Consider the following 9,064-nt stretch of genomic DNA (forward strand, 5'->3'; position numbering starts at 1 on the left):
ACCTAGGGCACTGGGGGCCTCCTGAAGCTGCAGCAGTGATGATCCGGGCACACAGCCTGGCCAGCAGCTGAAGCATGGCTCCGACTGGCCAGGCTCCGGTCTCAGGTGGTGCACCACTTTTTTGGCTCATTTTTTTAGATGCTGGGTGTAGCCGCTGGGCCTCATACATCTTGCCTTGGGCTTCCTTGCCCCGAGTGCTCACCGGTGTTTGGCTCGCTGTCGCAGGTGGCCTTCTGGGAGGTCTTTCCACGTGCTGCAGTCTGCCTTTTCTCTCCTGCCACGACTTGGATCTTTCAGTGGGTGGGACTTCATGTAGTGCGGTTTACCTTCGTCAGGTACCTACAGCATAGATGTCTTCTGTGAGGCTACTCCTCCCCTGCACCTCGCCCTTACCCAGCCCGGCGGACCTTGGCTGTTTCTGTGGGTGCTTGAATAATTCCCCAGATACACAACGAGCAAGCTCACTCCTTGCTCCCACTCCCTGCTGTCGCGCCCTTAGCCCCTTCTAACCCAGGGAAACACAAAAAGGAACCTTTCAAAACACAACTAAAACACTGTGGGCCTAACGAGAGGCGTCACCCTGCCCCTATTAGGCTTCCTAGTGGAGCCAGTAGCCTCTCTGATCCCCTGCTTAACAACCGGGTCACTTGCTCATGGCTCGGTTCAGTAACCCTCTCTTTCTATATCTAATTCCCGCCACTCCTTGCCCGGTATCTCCCAGGGCGACCCTGTCTCTGGGCCTTCCCTGGTCTGGAGCCCTGTCTTTGGGTCCTCCTTGGCCCATAGCCCCCTCTCTGGGTCCTCTTCGGACCGCAGCCCTCTCTCTGGGTCCTCCTTGGCCCATAGCCCTCTCTCCGGGTCTTCCTTGGCCCATAGCCCTCTCTCTGGGTCCTCTTTGGACTGCAGCCCTCTCTCCGGGTCCTCTTTGGACCGCAGCCCTCTCTCCGGGTCTTCCTTGGTCCGCTGACCGCTCCGCGCCACCGAGGCTCTTACCGGTCTCTCACCCGGCTCACCCACCTCTGTCGCACTGTCCTCAGGTGTTGGCTCATCCCCAGGCTTCTTTACTTCTCTGTAGGGAGCGCCGGCAGTCAGCTCCGGCGTTCCACGCCTGCAACTGACTCCACCGGCCAGGCTCCCTCCCGGCAGCCACATGCGCGCCTGCGCTCTTCTCCGCCACCGGCTCTCTTATCGCTGCCGGCCGGCGATTAGGAGGGACGTCACCCGCCAACTGCAGGTGACTTAAGGCATCATCCAGGCCGTGCGCGGGCTTCTCCGGCCGTCCCTGCACTTCCTCGTATCCTGCGGTAAGTTATTTTTTTTCTTTTCTTTTCCCTCCATTCTGCCCTCTGTCTCTGGGGCTCCCTTCATGAGCTCGGGAGTCTCCCCGGTCTTTCTCTGCCTGTGACACTGGGATTTCCCAGTATCTAATTTTGCCACTGCGCTGCAAATATGTAGTGCAGCAAACATAGTCATATGCCCGACATGCGTTTTCCGGTGCCTCAAAAGGCTTTGAGGTGCCATAAACCGCATGTTCCCTCTTGTGAGGATGCAGCCTTGGATGCTAAAATGCTGAGCACGTGAATCTTTAGCAGAAACAGATTTTAAAAACAGAATAACTCTTGGCGTTCCCCTGGACCATTGTTCTAAAACCAAATTTTTAAATATTATTTTCTAGCTCCCCCTACTTCCACTTCAGGCCTGACCCCACCTCCCACCCCTCCAACCCCCCTGTTTCGGGTCCAATTCCACCCCCCCCCCAGGTTTGGGTCCAACCCCACCCCACCCTGGTTCATGTCCAACCCTGCTCCACCCCCTCCTCCCCTTTAGGTCTCCATCCATTTCCCCCCTCCTCCCTTCCAGTTTGCATCTGACCCTGCTCCACCTTCCTCACCCCCTCTCCCCCCCATTCAGGTCCAACCCTGCTACGATGGAAGGTCTCCCGCTTTTCCTTAGATGGCCCCGCTGCTTTTAAAGTGTTCTACCCAAACTTTTTTTTTGCCTCTTTGGAGGTGGGGCTGACAGAGCTGCCACACTGGAGGCCGCCCGCAGGAGGAGGCAGGGCTGATGGAGGGGCTCTTACTTTTCCTCAGCTAGCCCTGCCACTTGTAAAGTGCTCGTGCCAATTTATTTTTCTACCTCTGTGGAGGTTGGGCAGAGGTAGCCACTGCACTGGAGGCATCAGGAGGAGGCGGCGCAGCGGAGGGGCTCCCATTTAACTCATTTGGCCCCACCCCCAGCCACCCGGCCCATGCAGCCAACCAGGGCGTGTGCAGATGGGCAAAAGCATTACAGACAGACAGACAGACAAAGCCTTTTATTATATTAGAATTTTGGTGAAGAATAAGCATGAGAAATTTCAGAAGAAAGGGTCATTTGTTCAGGTGATTACAACTGCAGGAATACAGATGTCCTAAGAGCATATTTTGTCAACTTGCTTTCTCAGGTGCTTGGAAGTACAAGTGTTTATATTGTTATTATTTTATTATTATTTATGTCATCTCACTAAACACTTCTTTACTATGTCATTATTATACTATGTTACACCATACTACATTTGCTTTGCTTGATTTTTCTTTGCCTTAAAAGTAGCATAATCATTAATATCCATGTAAAGGTGTAAAGTGCAGCCATTGTCTTCTGATTTACTAACTTTTGACATAATTTTTGCACAGATAAAAATCAAGATACAAGGAACTGAAAAATAACACAATCTGAAAACAATATTTTTAAAGGAGGTAAGAGAATACAGAGGGGAAAACAAATAAACCGAAACACTTCCCTCATCACCCTGCCCTCCAATTCCCTTTTTTGAAAAACAGAATAATTTCAACTATGTATTGTACTTGCTCGGAAAAGATTGTAATAAAATATTTTGAAGGAAAGAATACACACAACATCAGTACATTTATTTTATTTAATCTCCATATTTTGATTAGTGAATATTATGGAATATATGCCAAAAGCAGTTTTTGAAATTGGAATTATGACTATTTGTAACAATAATCTGATTTTAACAGTTCTGTTCAACCAACAGGTGACAGAATGATTTTTGTGTCCAGCTAGACTTGTAGAAATTGTGAATAATTAGAGTGAACAGTCTACAAGATCATAAATTATTTGCAAAAACATTTGGCAACTCATTTTGAATAGTGAATATATTTGAGGAAATTGCCATATACTGCAAACAATTTGTAGAGAGAAAAAGAGGCAAAATATGACAGATAAGCAATTTAGTATGAATTATTTACCCATCTCACTCACACAAGTAGAATGTAATGGGTACATACCATGTCTTGTTCTTATTTATCCTAGAAACTTATTTATTTATGCATATTGAACAGCTTAAGTAAAATAATGCAGATTCAGAAACATTTAAAACCATCATTAAAATGTCACTCTTTTGAAAAATTACTGGACAACATCTTGATGTTTTCAAAATATCACTTCACTATTAATAGCTCAGTGCTTTTATTTGTTTTTTTATATTAGAAGGGGATAGAGATAGAAGAGCTTAATGATAATACTTAGCATATATTATATTCTGCTTGACATCTTCACATGCTTTTCCTAGGTCCTGAAATTGCTACTCACACGAAGAGAGGCTGAGATAATCTGTGCTATATGAACTTCTGGCATTTTGATTCTGGTGCATATTTAGCAAAATACTTAATTATACACTTCATGTCATTAGGCAACAAGAATGTGGTTAAAGTTAAGCCCTTGTTTCAGTGCTTTGCTGAATCAAGGTGATTTGGTTTGCCATCATTTAAGTGACAGGACTGAGGTCACATGCCTGGTTCTCCCAAGATCTCATGGAATTCAAACAGAGAATTTTTAAGATAAAAATCAAACACCTGTTGCTAGTTGCAGTGTTCCACTAATGATCCATCTTCCAAGGGCTCAGTTGGAAGGCTATGGCTGAAAACTTGCCTGGGGCCATCATAGTTTGCATAAGAATGTCAGATCCTGCTGAGATTTCCAGAAATAGAAATCTACCTGGCACAGAACTGGTAGGTTCATGCACTGATAATATTTTAAGTTCTAATAATGGTACAAGAAGCAGTTGAATTAATAAAACCATTAGTTGATAAAAAAAAGACTGAAAATCTTTTATTCTTTAATCACTTTTAACTTATTTTTAATTCAAAGGGTTTAATGTGAAATCAGTTGCTGTTGTGTAAGGGTAAAGATTGTGGTTGTGTGATTGTAAAAATTTCATAAAAAATGAAGGCTAGAAGGGGTCAGAAAACAATATGCTCTCTCAGCAGTCCCAGAATCCAATTCTTGCTGGTAGAAATATTATGGATTTTACATAAGAGAGCCATTGATTTAAAAAAAAAATAAAAAGAAAAAAAAATCTTTGTACCACTAACTGAAACCCAGGATTCCCTCCTCCCTTAAACATAAATACACGCTCCTTGTTGCTTTTTTTCTTTCTTGCATGACCCCTACTTTGTTGGCAGGTGCTCTAACCACCTGGCTATTGAACAAAGGTTGGCATCAACTGCCTTTCGGTCCCTACCCTCTATGTGACCTGTATCCTAGTGGATGACACTAAGCAGGGGTGGATCAAGGGGGAATGCAGTAGTGCAGTTACACCCCCTCTTTGATTCCTGATCCAACCAACATTTTAAAATCAACTGCCTGGCAGTGGCAGCAGCATTTCTATTCAAGCAGCAATAATGGCCTCAATTAACTTTGTAGCTCCTTATAATCTACCTGATTCTTTCTAAACTCTTAATTCTACAGGTGCTAATGGCCTTCTCTCCTTTTTCATGGTCTTTAGTGGTTCCACTATTCAAGTTACGTTTTTTCCTGAAATTCTGATGTTAGCAGCTCCTGGAAATGTAGCTACTATTCCACAGCCTTGCACTATTTTTAACTCTAGCTACGAACATTAACTCAGTTCTAGAAAGGCTAATTCAGGTAAACATTAACTCAGGTGTGAAAACAGCATTCAATGAAGCATTGAATGCACTGCCAAGATGCTCAAGAAGCCTAGCCTTTTTTTATGAATCTGAGACATGTACATTTAATTCTAATGACTACAGAACTAATGATACAGCATCTTTTGATTATTTTGCCTAGTTTGTTGTGTTTTATACATAATATATGATATAGCAAATTAATGTACAGTCCAGTAAAGTGTTTTCCTTTTGCTTCAATCTTAAACTAAATCATATAGCCCTAGTCCCCTAGCATATTAGTACAGCTTTTTGTTTTCTTTTAACCGGAGAAAAATGGGTATGATTTGTGATGATGCACCACACAAGCTGCACCCCCTTTTTCAAAATCCTAGATCCACCCTTGTGTAACATGTGCTTATCCCAGCAGTGGCCATGACAAACCCTGAGGGCTGATCAGCCCCTACTCTGCCCTTTTCACAGACTTCCTCCCCATCACCTTGCCTGCCATGCCTTCTTGTTATTAGACCTTTGGAAAGGAAGGCTGTCCCAACGATCCCTGTTCCCACGTAGATGTTCCAGTATCTCTACTCTCCCGAGGCACTGGACCCCTGACCCTGACTCCACCCTTCTCTGGGCTGTGGATCCCTGACCCTGTTGGTCTCTGACCATGGCTCTCCTGGCTTTCAGTCCTTCTCTCTAGGCCCTGGCCCTGCTCCTAGGCAGGTTCAGATCTTCGGGCTTCCTGGCCCCAGAAGTCTCCAGCTGTGGCCCCTCATTAAACTTTGGACTCTCCTGGGCCCTGGCCCTGCTTCAAGGCCAGTTGAGATCTCCAGGCTCCCTGGCCCTGCTCACCCCCCTGGGCTGTGTCCCTGACTCTGCCTCTCACCCACTGTGGGCTACAGGTCACTGAATCTCCTTGTTCTCAAGACCATTTGGCTGTGACCTTGCTTTTCAGCCTTGGCCTCTATCTTTCGGACCCTGGCCCCACTCCCAGACTAGCTGAGACCATCACTGCCCCTTGTCTCAGTCCCCAAACAACCAGCCTGCTTAACCCAGCATAGGTGTTTGCCAGGAGCCTGGCTGCAGCCCTGCCGTTTAGGGGTTGCTCACATTTCGGCTGCAAGAATCAGACTACTGCCATAACCTCAGTTCTGGGCTTATATCCTTTAAGCCCAGCCCCCTTTTGGGTCATGTGACTCCTGATTTTTACCTGCAGCACCTGCAGACTGCTCCATCTGCAGTCTGCCTACTCTTAAAGTAGCAGCAGCACCAAGCCTCCTGCTACACCTTGACAGTAAGTAATGTATAGGCTGAGTCAAGTGCTTACACATAAGCAAGAGTGGTTTTGAGAGCTCCTCAGCTAGTTCTTTCATGTGATGTAAGTTATCTTAGCCTGTTGATTTGAAAATCTTTAATTTTAGCAGATGCTGCCGCACATCCTCTTTTTTTGTATAGAGGGCAAAATTTCTGTTCAAAGGAGTGACTCTTTGTACTGGAAGATGGGGCTCCAGGCATAGACAAAAGCCTTGTATTCATTGCAGAGTTAACTAGAATTTCTTATATTTAGCCTTGCCTGAGCAGGAGCAATCATACTGTGAAATAACATTTGAGTTCTTTTGTCAACCATACTGGTCCTGTGCTCACTTGCATCATTTGATTCTCAGCTATGCAGTAATCTGAGGCACACTGGTTGGGTCTACATGTGCACCCAACTGTGCAATTGTTACTGCGTAGTCATTTAGTACTTGCTTTAGCAAGTGCTAAATGACTACACAGTAACCGCCAGTACTGCACAGCCTGGTGCCACGCAGATTATTTCCAAACCTACTGCGCAGTAGCAATGAACTACTGCATGGTAGGTCATTTTACTGTGGTGCCACAGTTTGGGCCTACCAGTGCTATATAACCATACCGGCACAGCATCTCATGTAGATGCACTCACTGTGTATTTTTTTCAAGGCATGTTGTAAAAAAAAGTATTTGTACTTTCTGGCACATGGAGAACAGCTGGAAACTATTGGACCAACAAAACTCAAATAATGCTAGTCTATGTCCATACTGCACACTAGTTGTGTTAGAACCTGATAAGTTTCTAACAGGGCCCTTGGCATGGCTTTACGAGCGCTCGTGGTGCTTGGACCACGTGCCAGATGATTGGAAAATAGCCAATGTGGTCCCCATCTTTAAAAAAGGGAGGAGGGGGGACCCGGGCAACTATAGGCCTGTCAGTCTTACCTCAATCCTGGGGAAACTCTTTGAGAAGATCATCAAGGAGCACATCTATGATGGGCCAGCATCAGGGATGATGCTCAAGGGCAACCAGCACGGTTTCATTAGGGGTAGGTCATGTCAGACCAACCTGATTGCCTTTTACAATCAGGTCACAAAAGCATTGGATGCAGGTGTCGCTGTGGATGTAGTCTTTCTGGACTTCAGCAAGGCCTTTGACACTGTCGACCACCCCATCCTCATTAAAAAACTAGGCAACTGTGGCATTGATGCCTACACAATCAGATGGATTGCAAATTGGCTGAAGGGTCATACTCAGAGGGTGGTGGTGGACGGGTCATATTCAACCTGGGGGGAAGTGGGCAGAGGAGTTCCCCGGGGCTCAGTCCTTGGGCCTGCTCTGTTCACTTTCTTTATCAGTGATTTGGACGATGGCATGAAAAGCAACCTGTTTAAATTTGCTGATGATACCAAAATTTGGGGTGAGGTGGGCACACTGGTAGGGAGGGAAAGACTGCAGCAAGACCTGGATAGGTTGCAGGGGTGGGCTAACAAAAACAGGATGCGTTTCAATACGGACAAGTGCAGGGTGCTGCACTTGGGCAGTAGGAACCAGCAGCACACTTATAAGATGGGAAGCTCCCTTCTTGAGAGCACGGAGGCAGAAAGGGATCTTGGAGTCATTATTGACTCCAAGATGAACATGGGCCGACAATGCGAGTTCAAGGTCAGCAAGGCTAACCGGACCTTATCGTGCATCCACAGGTGCATCTCAAGTAGGGCCAAGGAGGTGATCCTCCCCCTCTACACGGCACTGGTCAGGCCACAGCTGGAGTACTGTGTCCAGTTCTGGTCACCCCACTCCAAGAAGGATGTGGACAACATTGAGAGGGTCCAGAGGAGGGCCACCCGCATGATCCGGGGACAGCAGGGCAGACCCTACAATGAGAGGCTACGGGACCTGAACCTGTTCAGCCTTCACAAGAGAAGGCTGAGGGGGGACCTGGTGACTGTCTATAAACTCACTAGGGGGGACCAAAAGGGTTTGGGGGAGACCTTGTTTCCCCTAGCACCCCCCGGGATAACAAGGAATAACAGTCACAAGTTGTTGGAGAGTAGGTTTAGACTAGACATCCGTAAGAACTACTTCACAGTTAGGGCGGCTAGGATCTGGAACCAACTTCCAAGGGAAGTGGTGCTGGCTCCTACCCTGGGGGTCTTTAAGAAGAGGCTTGATGTCTACCTGGCTGGGGTTATTTGAGCCCAGTTTTCCTCCTGCCCAGGCAGGGGGTCGGACTTGAAGATGTACAAGGTCCCTTCCGACCCTACTTCTATGATTCCATGATTCTATGATAAGTTGTGCTCGCTCAAACTTCAGCCTATATCTGCTGGAATGGTGAACAATTCAAGCACCAACACACTTCAGAGTTGAGACTGGAGTACAGATTGGAGGAATTCTCCAGTTATAACTCAAATTAGCTTTTCAGTGAGGACAGTCCCAGAAAGACAGGTGAGGAATGAGGTTACCAGTAAGTTCTGCTTTTTGTTGTGATAATTACATATTTTTCAGAAAAAAAATACTTCTTTGGCAGTTGAGGATGATTGTATTCTATAATTGACTTGTCTGTGGGTCTGAAGATGACTGACATGGCCTATCCAGGATCAACAGACTGTTGCAGCTAGGCATGTGAGGTGGGTGGCTCCAGATTCTCGATTCGGTCCATGACACGTTATTTCTGCAGCTCCCACTTTTCCATCTCCTGCTGTCATTTTAAAGTTTTGAAGTACTGAGATCCTTGCAGCAGACTCTTCCCTCATTTGGGGTGGCCGCTGGCAATAATTTCTCATGAGTTGATGGAGATGTTGTATTTTTTCAAGTTGGCCTTAAGGACATCCTTGAAGCGCTTTCTCTGCCCTCGTCTTGAGCA

The 9,064-nt window shown here is 46.3% G+C and overlaps 1 long non-coding RNA gene across 1 annotated transcript; it reads left to right on the forward strand.

The window, feature by feature from the left end:
* Nucleotides 1–1,136: 1,136 nt before the first annotated feature.
* On the forward strand, nucleotides 1,137–4,088 carry LOC109283547 (uncharacterized). Its single transcript, XR_002090746.2, has 3 exons — nucleotides 1,137–1,304; nucleotides 2,673–2,735; nucleotides 3,572–4,088. It is a non-coding gene; the product is annotated as an uncharacterized LOC109283547 (long non-coding RNA).
* Nucleotides 4,089–9,064: the final 4,976 nt, after the last annotated feature.

This window comes from Alligator mississippiensis, chromosome 6 (assembly GCF_030867095.1).
Source record: "Alligator mississippiensis isolate rAllMis1 chromosome 6, rAllMis1, whole genome shotgun sequence".
NCBI lineage: Eukaryota > Metazoa > Chordata > Crocodylia > Alligatoridae > Alligator > Alligator mississippiensis.